Raw genomic sequence first — 11,073 nt, forward strand, 5'->3', positions numbered from 1 at the left:
CATCAGCAATAGCAGTGGCATCCTCAGCAGAGGGGTTAGTTACCACATCAACAGTTGAAGATATTGCAACAGTAGCAGTGTAGAACATTCAGCAACAGTAAGAGCATTATCACGCTCAATGCATTTAAGACATGGTGGTTCAAATCCTTCCTGAGCGGAACTGATCTGTTCGGCGCGAAGTGACTCATTTTCCTTTTGAAGATCTTCATGATCCGCTCTCAACTTCTCAAGATCTTGCTTCTTTTGAAGATAATCATAGGAAAGCTTTTCATGAGTAGTTGAGAGAGTCTCAAGACGATCTTCAAGTTCCTGATACTTAACGTGAAGATTTTTTATGTCTTCAATTAAGGATTCAGAACGAGTCATTTCAGCACCCAACAGATCATCGCTTCTGTCTAACAGTTTTTGAATATGTTCCATAGCTTTCTGTTGTTCAGTTGCAATTTTAGCAAGTGTTTTGTAGCTAGGTTTTGAATCACATTCAGAGTCATCGTCACTAGATGTTTCATAGCGAGTAGTGCGTGTGTTTACCTTGGCACCGCGTGCCATGAAGCAGTAGGTAGGAGTGGAGTCGTTTTGTCATTTGCGTCGGTGTCGGTGATGCAGTCATTGTCTTCAGTGTTGAAGATGGACTTGGCGACGTATGCTGTAGCCAGACTCGCAATGCCAGAATCAGACTCCTCCTCAGACTCCACCTCTGCCTCCTCAGATGCGGACTCCTCCTCTGAATCCATCTCCTTGCCAACAAACGCACGTGCCTTGCCAGATGAGCTCTTCTTGTGTGATGAAGACTTTGAAGAAGACTTGGAAGAAGACTTTGAGTATTTCTTCTTCTTCTTGTCGTCAGAATCATATTCCTTGCTCTTCTTCTTTCTGTTCTCATTGTCCCATGTGGACACTCAGAGATGAAGTGTCCAGTTTTCTTGCACTTGTGCATGTTTTCTTCTTGTAGTCATGAGCAGAAGCTTCATCATTCCTTGAGCTTGATCGTGAAGACTGAAGCCTTTCTTCTTGGTGAATTTTTGGAACTTCTTCACTAGCATAGCAAGTCTTCCAATGTCTTCAGGATCATCAGAACTGCTGTCAGATTCTTCTTCAGATGAGGAACAGCTTTTGCCTTCAAGGCACGAGTTCGCCCATAGTTTGGACCGTAGATATCTCTTTTCTCAGAAAGCTGAAACTCATGTGTGTTGAGCCTCTCAAGTATGTCAGACGGAATCGAGTGTCTTGAAATCAGGGCGTTCTTGAATCATCAGGGCTAGGATGTCAAACGAACATCAAGTGATCTCAGCAGTGTCTTGACGATTTCATGTTGGTGATCTCAGTGGCGCCGAGGGCTTGAAGCTCATTTGTGATGTCAGTGAGCCGGTCAAATGTGTGCTGGACATTCTCATTGTCATTTCGCTTGAAGCGGTTGAAGAGGTTGCGAAGAACACTGATTCTGATCTCTCTGGGTTGAGATGCCTTCATTGACCTTGAGAGCCAGTCCCAGACCAGCTTGGATGTCTTCAAGGCACTCACACGGCCATACTGTCCTTTGTCAGATGACCACAGATGATATTCTTGGCAGTAGAGTCCAGTTGAGTGAACTTCTTGACATCAGCAGCAGTGACACCTTCTCCAGCCTTGGGAACGCCGTTCTCGACGACATACCATAGGTCGACGTCAATGGCTTCAAGATGCATGCGCATCTTATTCTTCCAGTAGGGATATTCAGTTCCATCGAAGACGGGCACGCAGCGGAGACTTTGATTATCCCTGCAGTCGACATAGCTAAAACTCCAGGTGGTTAAACCGAATCACACAGAACAAGGGAGCACCTTGCTCTGATACCAATTGAAAGTGCGTTATATCGACTAGAGGGGGGGTGAATAGGCGATTTTTATGAAAGTCTTCAAAACGTGGAAGTTATGAAGACAAACAGAATAGATAGGCCTTTCACTATGCAGCGGAAGTTAGATTACACTAGGCAAGCCATGGTCAAGTATTCAATAGAGTGAAAGCACAGTGACAAAAGCTTCAGTGTAATAAGGATCAGGTAGGAAGAAGTTATGAAGCCAAAATCATACAGTTATGTTGTGAAGACAAAAGATAGAGCAAGCATGCAATGGCTTCACAATGAATAACATAATGAAGGGAAGTGAAGATGAAACCAGTGACACGTTGAAGACAATGATTTGTTGGACCAGTTCCAGTTGCTGTGACAACTGTACGTCTGGTTGGAGCGGCTAGGTATTTAAACCAAAGGACACACAGTCCCGGACACCCAGTCAAGGACACTTAGTCCAAGACACCCAGTCCTCACCGTATTCTCCTTGAGCTAAGGTCACACAGACCTCGCCCAATCACTCTGGTAAGTCTTCAAGGTAGACTCCCAAACCTTCACAGACTTCGTTCACCGGCAATCCACAATTTCTCTTGGATGCTCAGAACGCGACGCCTAACCGTCTGGAGGATGCACAGTCCTCAAGTGTAATAAGTCTTCAGATCACTCAGACACGAAGACTTAAGTGATGCCCAATTTACTCTGGCTCTGGGTGGTTAGGGCTTTTCTCCTCGCTAGGAATTTTCTCTCAAAGGCTTCGAGGTGGGTTGCTCTCAAACGACAAAAGCCGTGCACTGAAATCTGAGCAGCCAACCGTTTATGGTTGTGGGTGGACTATTTATAGCCACATGGCAACCCGACCTGATTTGTCCGAAATGACCCTGGGTCACTAAGGAACTGACACGTGTACCAACGGTCGGAATTTTGAACTCACACGGCAACTTTACTTGGTACAAGTAAAGCTGACTTGTCTGACTCTGGACAAGATTTCTCTCATAGTCTTCGCTCGAAGACATAGGATTTGAATTAGGCATCACTTCAGTCATTCTGACTGGTTCTCTTGGACCCCACTTAACAGTACGGTGGTTCCTATGACACAACATAAATGAAATAAAACTACGAAGGATCTAAGTCTTCGAGTTCCATAAGCTTCATAGGGAGTCTTCTCATGTCATTGTCTTCAATATGAATATCTTCATAAACCACCATTGTCTTCAATGTCTTCGTACATTTTTAGGGGTCATCTCTGGTAAAACCGAATCAATGAGGGACTTCTACCTGTGTTATTCCTGCAATTCTCACAAACACATTAGTCCCTCAACTAGGTTTGTCGTCAATACTCCAAAACCACTAGGTGGCACTAGATGCACTTACAAATTCTGTAAAGTCTCCGGTGCTACATTTATCCGACGGTGACTGGAATAATCTTGTTACACATTGGTCTCGGCTGCAGCGTAAGGTAGTCTATGATATCACATCACAATTTGAACTACATTTCTGCATTTGTCCTTAATGTCTCACTTGTACGAAAACTGTTAGCAGAAGAACATTCGTTCTCAAGGGACCACAGAATCTCGCAACTATACTGTACACTACATTGCTCTTATGAGTACCTCTTTCCCTGTATGACCATACTTTACTTTCATAGCTGTTTGATTATGTAGCATCACTGCACATGTTAGCCTCGTAATCGTCCATTTGGTGGACATTATAAGATCCGTATGGACTCTTACATAAATTTAGAATCAACCCAATGCTTTTGAAGAGGTTTAGCTCTGCAGTCCTCTTGTAAGGACTGAACGTGGTCTATCACTGTACTTACATTAACAGCTACTCCCTCCGTCCCATAATATAAGAACGTTTTGTACAGTACACCAGTGTTCAAAACACTCTTGTATTATGGGAAGAGGGATTGGTTCATTTTGTAGCATTCTGCATCTTATCTCCCTCGCCCACCATTTACTAAAAAAGATCAGATCTATATTTAATCTTACCAACAAGTAGAATACACAGACAATGCCAGTGCAGAAGTGTAGCCCATTGCTCTTGTCAGTACATTTTGTCCTGTAACGCTTGTACTTCCAGGGATTGGTAGTTGATTATGTAGCATCAATCTGCATCTTATCTTCATTATCCTCTATCCCTTCCAGTATTATCATATCTATAATTACTCTCTACAAAATGTAGAGTACAGGCAATGCTTATGAAGAAGATTCTGTGCTGAAATTCTTGAGTTATCCTTCCCTTGACATGGAGAAGGGCATTATAAAGCCGGTGTTAACTGTTAATGTAAGTCAGTCCTTCTAAAGCCTTTATCCTCAACTGCTGTTTAATTTGCTCATACTCCCTATCGTTTACTGCTGTTTAGTTTGCTGTTTCTACCAAAATGCATGTTCGTAAGAACCGTAAGTTCTAAGTTTTACTTGTAAAACCAAATTCCTTATTCATACCATGCACATTACTTAATACTCCCTATATGTATGCTTGTTTTTGTGGATCTATAATCCAGTGTGTGGTGAAGCAGCCCATGTTTGCACCTTGTCATCTCCTGTTTTATCTTACTGATGTGGCTGATGATATGAACAACATGCCATGCACATTATCCAAAATAGATACAATGATTTTCTTTGCCCTTCATCTATGCTTGTTATGTTGACATGGTAATCCAGTAGTGTGGTGAAGCTCCCCGCATTATGAACAATGCCAAATTATGCTATTGATATTTTGAACATACTCTTTATTTTCTAATTTGAAATTGGATAGAATTGACAGAACAGTTATCATCTTTGTTTATACACGTGCAAAACCTGTCATCTCTCTGCTTTGTTTCAGGGTGATATGCCTGATGGCATGCACAAGTCTGCTGAAGGTTGTGAGACAAACCCAACATATATTGCAGCAAAGAAGGCAAAACATCTTGAAGATAGCGAGACAACCCCAAAGTCTTGTCTTGATGCAGTGTTCAAGTTACTTGAGACTAACAGTCAGACAAGCTCACAGAATTCGTTGTCTGAATCAGTTCGACTTCTTCAGTCCCAAGTTCTAGCAGAAAGGCATTCTGCAACTCAACTTCGACTTGAAGTCCTATCTCTAAGAAAGATTGCGGAGAACACCAATGAGAACCTCATCGCTAAACAGCTACACCTGGAAGCTATGACCGACATGCTAGGCCGGTCTCACAGCCTTGCTCAGCAGCTTGCGCAGCAGTTCCCCCGCAAGGCTAACCTTTCTTGAACTGTCTTGGAAGTGGTCTCGGTTCAGTATTATTTTGTTAGCAATGGTGCCCAGTTTTTGTAATCTGCTTCTCGTTGCGCTTTATGATCACTGGTGGCGAACTTCGATGCCCAGTGGATGTAATATACCTTAAACCCTTTATTGTATAGTGTAGGTTTATTCTAAGTTACTATGCCGTAATTTCTTTATTGTATAGAGTAGGCTTTGTTCTTAATTCCATACTAGTTACGCAGCAGCCCGAAATGAACCCCGACCCATGATTGTGCGAATCAAATCACGGGCTTTTAACAGGCCAAAATTGTCTCGGTCCTTGTTTGGCCCAATCAGATATCGGCTGCGAGCAGGCCGGATGCAAACGGCCGTAGTTAGGCCCAACTATATGACGGGCTTTTAACAGGCCGAAATTAATATAGGGCCGAAATGTTAAACGGGCCCTTAACAGGCCAAAACTAATATCAGGCCGAATTACTAAGTGGGCCTTTAGCAAGTGGGCCCAAAAGCATAGTGTCCAGTTGACGGGCCGAATCTGATATGGGCCATAATTGAGCCCAAAGCCTCTTAAAGGGTCGGACCTGATCTGGGCCGTAATTTGGCCCAGAACGTGGTAGGCTTTTAACGGGCCGGATCTCATATGGGCCACTATTAGGCCCGGAGCGTGGCAGGCCATTAATGGACCGGATCAAATATGGGCCGGCATTTGGCCCAAAACATGGCAGCCAGTTAATGGGCCGGCCTACTAGGGTCCTCAAAATCTTGTGGGCCTACAGCTGGGCCGGCCCATTAATGTCGGCGAAATCTCATGGGCCTTTAGCTGGGCCGGCCCATTATGACCGCAAGAATCTTGTGGGCCTTTACCTGGGCCGGCCCATTATGGCACACAAAAATCTTGTGGGCCTTTACCTGGGCCGGCCCATTATGGCCCGCAAAATCTTGTGGGCCTTTAGCTGGGCCAGCCCATTATGGTCCGCAAAATCTCGTGGGCCTTTAGCTGGGCCGGCCCATTATGGTCCGCAAAATCTTGTGGGCCTTCAGTTGGGCCGGCCCATTTAAACTTGATGGGCCGGTCCACGTGTCAACATATCATAGGCGCGTCTCGCCCATTGGATGAGTTGACACGTGTCTCCTCCAGCCAATGATGATTTTACACGTGGAAAATCCCCATTGGTCGGGGTGTTAACGGGTTATCGGATCCAAAACCCGACCCGATAGCTTAACGGCGTTCCGTTACGGTGGATGCCACATGTCGGTCACCCTTGACGAAAGCACTTCTGTGACCGCGATTTATCGTCATGGAAGTGGACACTTCCGTGATGATAATTTTGGTAATGTCATGGAACACTTCTACGACAGCACAGGTATGACTATCTTGATTCTGTCATAAATTTGTCATGGATGTACATGCATGACAAAAAAACCGACCTACTGTGACAAACACGTATCATCACGGAAGTGTTTTTTGTAGTGAACCAAAATAGCCCTAATGGATCGACGTGAATGTATAGTAATAAGTGATGCAACAAGTGTACAACCTCTTTGCCGTAGCCGTGTCGACCTCAGCATCATTGGGTTGGTCGCTGAAGCAGTTGAGGCAGAGGTGGCTGTCGGAGGTGTGGAGGAAGATCTGAGGAATCTGTAGACGGCGTCCAGGGCACTGCTCTATTGTGATGGATCGTTCTGTCGTTGGAGCAGCTCCGGTGAGCCGTAAGACGTCAAGGCTGAAGCAGCACAAGACAGACATCGTCAATCTCAAGTGGGATTCTAATAGCATCTCCAATAGATGATGTAAAATGGATGTAAAATTAACATCACCAAAAACCACCTGACTACAACAGATGAGGTAAAAACTGTTGACTCTGAACTTAACTGTCGAAACTGAAATTTACTGTGGAATCTGAATGCTACTGTCGAAACTGAACGCAATGGTAGCAGAGAGGCACTTGACATGTAGTTTAGGGAGGGCCTGCAGTTCATCTTCAACCTGCACCCCCCTGAGCCGCCAGCCACCACCGGCCGAACCGCCCCCAGCGCCGCCTCGCCCCCGAAACAACTCGCCACCGCCGCCCCGGCCAGCCCTCTAGGCCCCCCCCCCCCACCCTGAACCCAAGATAGATAGTGGGGTACCTCTCCGGCGAGCCCCCGTCCCCGCTGCGGGTGGTTCTTCCTTAACTCCGGCGAGCCCCCCAACCCCTGAAAATCGACTGACCCAAAAGTCGATTCAGTCGACTGAAGTGTGGCTTAATCGGAGCAGAGCAGCAGCACGAGCGAGGGGGAGAGCAGCAGCAGCAGCTGGGCGAGCGAGCGATCGAGCGAGAGCCGGAGCAGCAGCAAGCAGATCCGGCTGGTATGGACGCCCACCGCCGAAGGGGCCTCGCACTGGGGGAGAGCCGCCATGGAGATGTCGCCCGCGGCGCCGGCTTCAAGGTAGCCGCTCCATGGGGGTGCGGGATGGAGCACCGTCGGGCCGGGAGGTCGAGTTAAGGAGAAGGTGCGATGCGATGAGTGTACAACCTCTTTGGTGGCGCCGAGTAGGCCTCGGCTTCGTCCGAGGAGTCGGTGAGGATGCTGCGGTTCCGGTGGAGCAGGTTAAGGCGGCGCTGTGGGGATGGAGCAGCCGCGATAGACGAGGCGATCGTCGGAGCAGCTCCTTGGAGGTGGAGGACGGGGCGGCTGAACCGGCGGGACGGCGAGATGGACGACGGATCCTCATCCGGGGAGGTGGACGAGGGACGTCGAGCTGTTGCGGTGGACGACGTCATCGGGGAAGAGGCTCCGGCTGGGCAGCGGTGACGTGGCGGACGGAGGAGGGTGGGGTTTCGCGGCTGGAGCGGAGAGGTTATGGCGGCCTGGGATTTCGAATGGCGAAAAGGGGGCGATGGGAGGGGGTGAAGCATGACTTAGGAACGCGCTTGTCCAAAATGCATGCTCCTGACCCGTCTCTCACACGCACGTGCACAGACAACAAGCAGCCATCTCCTCTCTATTGATATTGCGGGCGCCCTCCGTTTGTCTAGCAAGCCTATCCCACCATTTGTTAGAAGCAACTCCACTACCACCCCCTCCAACACTCTAGCTCTGTCTCTCTCCCAACCTTATTCATCTCCTGCACATATGCATGGATGCCGATCGATCTCCCTTAATACATGAGGCAGATCGATCTCCTTAATACATGAGGTAGGCCTCTCTCCTCCTCCACACATATACCAGCCATTGTACCTCTATAGTTAATTGGGCCTCCCTCTTCCCCACCACACACCGATAGTCGAGCGCTGCAGGTAGGTATCCATGCCACAGAGACAAACTGCACATGTCCCATCTCACGTTCCAGTAGGCCAGCCACTCTATATCTTTGACGTGGGCACACACAAATTCGATGGCACTCTTTATCGATCGCGCGCGCACACACACACACACACATCATCCCTCTCTTCGATTCTATGGACACCTCAAGCCGATGATACCTCCACTCTCTTCTCGTGGATCGCCCCCTCTATATATATGTTATATCCAGGACTCTATTTCACACACATTGCATATGTTAAATTTTTTGATTGACCCCCCCCACAAAAAAAACTCTCAAGAACCCACACACTATATCTCTCTAGGTTTGTATCTCTCTCACACAACCCCACGTAGGTGGTGTACGTATACAAGAAGAGAATAGGTGCACCGTGCACGTACTCACGCTTCGTGCCCAGCCACACCCGCGCGGGTACACGGTGGAGCTCATTTCTTTACGAAATGGCAGCCCACGTGCTAATTTGAACGCCTGTAGCGGTTGTTTACCTAGGGAGGTCGTGTACCACGCGTGCACGAAACAAAGTTCGACTTGACGCGTTGCCACGTTATTTTTAAATAAAGTTATAGCGCTCAATGGCACGTACACAGAATATAAAACGATTTTTATGGAAAAAGGTAGTCTGCTCACTATATACAATGGAGCCTCCTGCCTGGTTTCGCTCTTCAGAGTATCTCACACAAGGCTGCGGTGGCCCTCTCTCTCCTCTCACCGTTGGTCACTGATCCGGCCGCATCCCGTCCGCCGGGGGAAAGGGAGTGCGGTGGCCTCTCTCTCTCCACCGTTGGTCACTGATCCGGCCGCATCCCGTCCGCCGGGGGAAAGGGAGTGCGGTGGCCTCTCTCTCTCACTTGGTCACTGATCCGGCCGCATCCCGTCCCGGGGGAAAGGGAGGAAGTGCATCGTTTCTCCGTTCGACGGCGCCGAGGCAGCACGTCCCGATCTGCGGTACACGCGTTCTCTCTGACCAAGCTCGCGCGCGGCAGGGCCTACGCCACCTGCTCGCAGATTCCGCCCGCCGCCGCTCACCTAGTTACATCCCGACGACCTCCAGGTATCCCCTCCGGCCTTGCTCCACTGCCCGTCTTCCCACGTCGCTGCATGTGGATCTTCCATAGTTCTTTGCCCAAAACGTAGCTCGTCCGGCGTACTTTCCATATTGCATTCTCGTCCTCACACCATTTTAGACAAACACAACCGTGTTGTTATCTTCCCTTAGGACAAGGAATATGCTTCTTTTTTGTCGTCGCATGTGTCATCAACTGTTATTGGCCAGTAATTGTTTCCTTTCTACCTCTTTTTTGCAAACAGGGCTATCCATTTCACCTCGTTGCTATTGCGACCTTTTGGTGAACTGCACAAATCACTTTTTTCTTAAGAGTGTTTTGTGCAGTTGTACTAAAATGTCACACGGGCAACGTCTCTACATTTCAGTGCGACTGCACAAAGGGAGATTGGTTTTGCTCTATCCTCCTCATCCAACTCCGAGCCTCAACTAGTTAGTCTTAAGAGAGACTGCAAAGGTGACCGGCTTCTATTTGTGTGTTTATTGTTTCATCAGCAGTCCTCTATTATCGTAATCACACTTGATATCTTTGGAACAGGGACGCTCAGCTCTATTTTAGTGGAACTGCACAAAATGATCGGAATGTTGCATGCTCCAGACAGCTACTTTTTTCCCAACATGCCTTGTTGATTTAGACAGAGCTGGGGGGACGTTGCTGCCAATGAAAGCATGGATCAATTTTAATTTAACACCTTCTCACAACTTTGTCTTCAGTTGTGATGTAATTATTAGCTCTGATCTGCTAATAATTGACATGCATTAGCAAGGAAGTTAGTTTTTTATTGTTTCCGAAAGAGCATCGATGGCAAGACACGAAACAAAAGCTGAAAGCTCACACCATTGTACAATTTCATGTCGCTGGAAAATTATTTGTATAGTACGTCAATTATGTAAACAAATGATGGAAGCTTGATAGCATTGCCAGAAGCCTCTTCATCATCCGGGTCCATGTGCCATGCACAAAATTATACTCCTTCTGTTCCTAAATATTTGTCTTTTTACAAATTTCAACGGGCATATTTTAGAGTGTAGATTCACTCATTTTGCTTCGTATGTGTACTCCCTCCGTTCCTAAATATTCTATTCGTCTTAACAGAGATTTCAACAAGTGACTACATACGGAGCAAAATGAGTGAATCTACACTCTAAAATATGTCTATATACATCCGTATGTGCCAGTCCATTTGAAATCTCTAAAAAGACAAATATTTGAGTAGTCACTCGTTGAAATCTCTAGAAAGACAAATACTCCGGAGTATATTTAAGAACCGAGGGGGTAGTGCACAACCGCATGGGAGACTCAGCCCGGTCGTTGCGCCGCATTAATAGTGAGTAATGAGCAGTCAAATCATAAGCCCCACCTTTCCCACTGTAAGTTGCTCTGAAGAAGCAACCATCAATACGCTCTTCTTTGAATCCGCTCATACTACCATCCATCACTGTTTATACAGCGCGCTTCAGAAAAAAGAAAAAAATCTATGGGACCAAGGCGACTAGCGATCGGCCTGAAAAATAGCATTGGTAGTTATAGCACGGCGTCTATTACTAGAGGGAATAATGCGTACACACATGCATGCAGTGCTTCCACCCCGGGTACACACATGCATGCACTTACTCCACTCCGTAGTAGTACAGTACATGGAGAGAAAATTG

This window comes from Triticum urartu, chromosome 5 (genome assembly GCF_003073215.2).
Source record: "Triticum urartu cultivar G1812 chromosome 5, Tu2.1, whole genome shotgun sequence".
NCBI lineage: Eukaryota > Viridiplantae > Streptophyta > Magnoliopsida > Poales > Poaceae > Triticum > Triticum urartu.